This window comes from Nicotiana attenuata, chromosome 7 (assembly GCF_001879085.1).
Source record: "Nicotiana attenuata strain UT chromosome 7, NIATTr2, whole genome shotgun sequence".
NCBI classification, from domain to species: domain Eukaryota; kingdom Viridiplantae; phylum Streptophyta; class Magnoliopsida; order Solanales; family Solanaceae; genus Nicotiana; species Nicotiana attenuata.
In genome coordinates, this window is record NC_031995.1 from 38256250 (window position 1) to 38262221 (window position 5972).

A 5972-nucleotide genomic window follows, 5' to 3' on the forward strand; every position below is an offset into this window, starting at 1 on the left:
CGGAGGCGTTATCATTTTAAGTAGTTGTTGAAGTTAGGAGCCCGCCTGGAGAACGGAGGCGTTATCTTTTAAGTGTGTTGAAGTCAGGAGCCGCTNTGAAATGCAGAAGGTGGCGATATTTCAGCCGATGCAAAAAAAATAAAAATTAGTGCGAGCGGCGATGTTGCAGCCGAGAGAAAAATAAATTGGCGATATTTCAGCCATGCAGGATAGAGACAGAGCTTAGTCTCCGAAGACAGAAAGGTAGCCTTATGCAAATGTAGATAGAGACAGAGCTTAGTCTCGAAAGGCAGAGAGGTAGCCTTATGCAGAGAATGCGGATGGAGACAGTGCTTAGTCTCGAAAGGCAGAAGAGTAGCCTTATGCAGAAATGCAGATGGAGACACTACTTGGTCTCGAAAGGCAGATAAGTAGCCTTATGCAGAAAAATGCGGATGGAGACAGTGCTTAGTCTCAAAAGGCAGAAGAGTAGCCTTATGCAGAAATACAGGATGGAGATAGTACTTAGTCTCGAAAGGCAGAAGAGTAGCCTTATGCAAATGCATATGGAAGTAGAGCTCAACCTCGGAAGCAGAATAGTAGCCTTATGCAATGTAGAAAATGCAGATGGAGGTAGAGCTTAACCTCGGAAGGCAGAATAGTAGCCTTATGCAATGAAGAAAATGCAGATGGAGGTAGAGCTTAACCTCGGAAGGCAGAATAGCAGCTTTATGCAATGCAGAAAATGCAGATGGAGACAGTGCTTAGTCTCGGAAGGCAGATAAGTAGCCTTATGCAAAATGCAGTAATTAAAAGGCAAATAGTAATGAAATATCTTAGCTGGTAGATGATAGCTGATAACATCATTGTGGCTGCTGGGATGTTGTGTATGGATAGCGATTATGAACAGGTGATGATTCTGAGAAGCTACATTCTTGGGAAAGTATGAAAGCACGTGATTTTTGCCCCACACGAATTACTCCAAAAGAATTCAAAAAATAAAATAACTTCCCTTTGTGTGCAATTTTGAGAATGTTCATGGCATTTTGTTAATTATTTGTATTTTTGTCTGTGCATGTTTATTTTTCTTAATTAATGAAAAATACAAAAAATAATATATGTGCATGTGCATTTAGGAATTAATTTTGCATTTTCTAGAATTAATTAGTCATTGATTTATATAAAATGAAAAAAATACAAAAAAAACATGTTTAGGATTTGATTTTATAATTTTGGGGTTAAATCATAAATTATTTTTGCAATAATCGGAAAATCATAAAAAAATATGCATTTTGCCTTTTTTGTGTTTAACTGTGTGATTTTGATACTTAATTATTTGCGATAATTGGTATTTAGATTTAATCTGATATTATTTAAGTTAATTTGGTTTTTATAATTTAAGTTAGGATTTTGGTTTTACAAATTAGGAAATAAAAAGGAAAGAGAATAAAAGAGGGAAATCGATTGGGCCAAAAACCTTGAAGCCCAAAACAAATTACCCAATTACCCGGCCAAACCGGCCCAGACCCGTTCCCCATACCCAGTCCGCCCCCAACACAAACTAAACGACGGCATTTCCAGAGTCCCAATCCAAGCCGTTGGATTAAATCAATCCAACGGACCACATCCTTCGCCCATACCCCATTCACAACCTGACCCGTTTACCCCGAACCAAACTCGCCCCCATCTAAGCCAAAACGACCCCGTTTCAATTACTAATTCAATCGGAACCGTTGGATCCTAATCATCTAACGGCTCTGACTGAATCTTTAATTTTAATACACCAACAAGCCTTACCCCTACCCCCAAACCAAATCCCCCCGTTCAATCGTCTCCAACCCCAGAGACCTCTCCCTGTAGCACCGCCATCCTCCGCTACCGGAAATCGCCTCACGGCGGTTCCGGTGGTCCAAACACATCCAAATTAACACCCCTGATTCCCCTTAACCTCCCCATTCCATATATCCTAACAGCTTCCGTCAAATCCCAACCATGCTCTTCGAATCTTCAATCGAAGATCAACCAAAAAACCCTATCCTACCCAATCAACCCCAAATTGACACCATACCACCACAAGACTACCCTCACCACGAATCTTTAATCGGCTCCTTTCAAATCATCGTAGAACGGCTCAGATTTTAGATCGAAGTATGAAATTAGACGGGCCAGGTTCCATGAAATTTGAGTCAGAGACTGACTTTAGTCGTGTGTTTTCCGTCGAAAACACATGGTTAAAGTCTGTCTCGGCCCGAAAATAGAAAGATCTTTAGAGATTTTCAATTTTGAGTTTTGGTCCGATTCAGGTAAATTTCATCTTTTTCAGCTTTGTTCATTGGTTTTCCAATTTGTTTCATCTATTTTGTTTCTCTACTTCTACAATTCTTTAAATCGCATGAATGTTATCTGAATTTTTTTAGAAACTCTGAACCTGACTAATAATCTAAGGACAGTTTGTATATGTCTGAGTATTTGTGTTGTTAATCCCTTGTGTAGTAAGTTGCATTAGAACCATTTGAATTGTTGTTTGTGTTTTCTGATCCCCATAGCTTAGAGAAGTCTAAATGGGGTCAGTCTTGACCCGTTTTGATAGGTTTGTATAGATGACACAGGAATTGAATGGTTTAAGTTGAGGATAAGAGTTTAATAATTGTTTAAAATCAGTAGCAGGACAGCATGGGCTGTCAGGGCACATTTGAATTTAAAAAAACCATGCTGCCCATATTAAGGGATTTAATAAAGGAAAACAAAGATCAGTGGTGGAACTGACAATTAGTAGTGGGAGTTCAGGGAATAACATGGGTGAAATTAGTTTTCTTAACTGACTTAATGCTCTTAAGAGCTGGAAAAGGGGTTTTAGTTTGGATATAAATAGGAGGGAGATTGGATCAGTTTAAGGGGGATTTTTTTAGACAGAGTTTAGAGGCAGACATCATTTTGAGAGATTGAGAGTGAAAAACCTTTAAACAGTTGCGTACTTTACTGTTTGATTGGTTTCTGTCGAAATTCTTTTCAAACTCTAAGTCATTGAAGCAATTTTTTGAATCACTGAGACTTTTGGATAGGAACAAAAGAAAAATATAAAAAAAAGTAAAAAAAAAAAAACTACACTGTTCCATTGGATAATTTCATATTTCTAGCTACTGAGTTGCATTTTCCCGTTTAGTATTGTTTACTGAAGTGCTTGAGGTTCACTGGTTGGTTTTCGAGTGATTTTGGGCTCATTTGAGTTGGTTTCGAGTTGATCTGGTAACTCCGTGTGATTCCAAACATTCCTGGATTTCTGGACCTTGCCTGGGTTGTTTTTGCTCTTCTGCTGTGTGTATTCACACTATTGGATATTGCTGGGAATTATTTATCGTTGTTGCTGCTCGAACTTCTGCCTTAGCTGACCTCTTCTACTACACTTCTGTTCCAATTCCAGGTACACAGCTCTGCTTTTGATAATTGTAAGCTGAAATGTGAAAGAAGAATCCAAATGATAATTGAAGCATGAGATTTGAGTGATTTAAATTCCTATACTATGTATTCAACATTTAGTTTACTGATGTTGTTTAAATTTCTGTTTGTTTTGTATTGAATGGACAGTAAATTGTTAAGTCTCGGACTCAATGAGTTTGTTTCTTTCCAGTGTGATCTTAGTTGTAGTTAATCCTCTATTAACTGATCCATATACAGGGTAAGTACTAGTTATTGCTAATTTCGTGATAGGTTAATAAGTAATTCAAGTTAGTTATAGTTAAATCTCTTGTTAGAGCCTTCATGAATATGTTTGAAAAATGGTGTAGAGATGAGTTAAAACTTTAGTTAGTTGTTTCATTCTTAATCATTAATTGAATGTAATTGGGCTGGATTGTATTGAACTATTCTGAATATCAGTATAATATCGTGTTCGAAAAAAAAGATGGTCGTTTGAGTTTTCATATTGTTCAGGTAAAAGTAGCAATTAGCGTTACTTGAATAAAACTGGAATGTATGAATTTCAGATTAGTATATTGGTGACTTTGGGCTGAGAATGACAATAACACCAATAAATTGTGTTTGACAGTAGCTCAATAGGTAACGTGAACTGGGCCTAAAACTAGAATTCGATTGATCACATTGAATAGGTGAATATTGATTTTCCTTATTTCAAATTGTTGAAAACATTTAGAGTGACGAGAGTAAATTTCAGTAAGTATTTGGTTGAGTAGTTGAATTGAGGTCGTCGCTTGATTGGACGAATAAGGACTGATAGCCCGTTTTTAGGCAATTTGGGCATCAGCGTTTGAACAAGACTGCCCAGGTCCTATTTTAACATTGCATTCGTTTGGACCTAAGCCCAGGCTGGTGAATGGCCTGCCCATGTGCATATTTGGATTCTGATTTATTACTCGGGTCGTGTTCAAGGCCCAAGCGGGTTGAGGATTTGAATTTGTATGAACCCATAGACCCAATTATAATAGTTCTTAAACAACATTAATTAACTAGGACTCTTTCTTTTGTTTTAGAGACAATAACAATAGAAAATCATAGTCGTTTTTTTAGGTTTGCTTTTAAATAATAAATGAGACGAGCCTCGCTGAACAAAAATACCTAAATTGTGGGGCCCTAAATAAATGCTTGTATTAAAATACTTAGAATTCAGGATGGGCCGTTTAGCGAATTTCACGGCCTTCCCCAAAGATAATAAAGCGTTAGTCTCTTTAGGCGCGTATTTTAATAACATCACCTTCCTAAACTCGGGTGCGCATTTATGTGACCCAAATCAATTCTCAACGACGTTGAAATATGTCAAAAACCACGGGTGCATTTATGTGACGTGGTTCGAGACGTGTTTTAATGACATTGCAATTCTCTTTTAAAAATAATAATATTAAAAGCGGCTAAAAGTTAAAGTTTGCACATAGGTTCATAATTATTTAAATCAGATAATTAAGCCATTTATAATAGTTGAGCGACCGAGAACCACGGAACTCGGGAATGCCTAACACCTTCTCCCGGGTTAACATAATTCCTTACTCGGATTTCTGGTTCGCGGACTGTTAAACAGAATCAACTTTTCCTCGATTCGGGATTAAACCGGTGACTTGGGACACCATAAATCTCCCAAGTGGCGACTCTGAATCTTAATAATAAATCCCGATTCGATTGTCCTTTAATTGGAAAAACTCCTTTACACCCTTTACGGGGTGTAGGTAAAAAGGAGGTGTGACAAGTATGAGTGCATAAATATACCTAACGATATTGCGAATCAAGTGCCTACATCGAAAGAAAAATCGTGAGTTTTGTAAAAGGGGGATGGTTAGTTCGTCTTCCCGTGGCTCCTGACGTTGTGTATCATTAGGGTAGCATCGCTAAATAACATCAATTGGGATAATAGTTATGCATGATTTAGTAAATATAACGTAAGTATATAATCAAAAATAGTTTTTAGATGAAACGACGACTACGACGCGGTTCACGACATTGCAACCATCCCTTGCTCCGGAATTTTTAGGGTCCTCCTCAAAATTCCGCCCCGGTTTACTAGGCTGGCTCTTCCGACAACTACGTGCGATGAATGGCTGAAAATCAACTTCGGAATTTAGAATGTCCTCCTCAAAATTCTGCCCCACTTTCCAATAACGGGGGAAATGGAAATTTTATTAAATTGTGATCGAACAAACCCATAGGGCTGCCTACGTATCCCCTCTTTAAATGGGAATCAGGTCAAGCGTAGTTCAGATTACATCATAAAGGGAATCATAAATGGTTGCACATAGTATCGCTTTACTGCATCTGAATTCATTGGCTTCGGCTAGACTTCTCCGTAGATTTCTGCAAGAATAAGGGCTCCTCCGGTTAGAACCCGGTGAACCATGTACGGACCCTGCCGGTTGGGAGAGAATTTCCCTTTGGCTTCATCTTGATGTGGAAAAATCTTCTTCAACACCAGCTGCCCCGGTGTAAACTTCCTTGGCTTGACTTTTTTGTTGAAAGCTCTGGACATTCTATTTTGATACAGTTGACCGTGG

At 38.2% G+C, this 5972-nt stretch overlaps 1 long non-coding RNA gene across 1 annotated transcript; it reads left to right on the forward strand.

Annotated features, from left to right (window-relative positions):
• On the forward strand, window positions 1785-3628 carry LOC109228957. The gene is made up of 2 exons (XR_002068483.1): window positions 1785-2282; window positions 3401-3628. It is a non-coding gene; the product is annotated as an uncharacterized LOC109228957 (long non-coding RNA).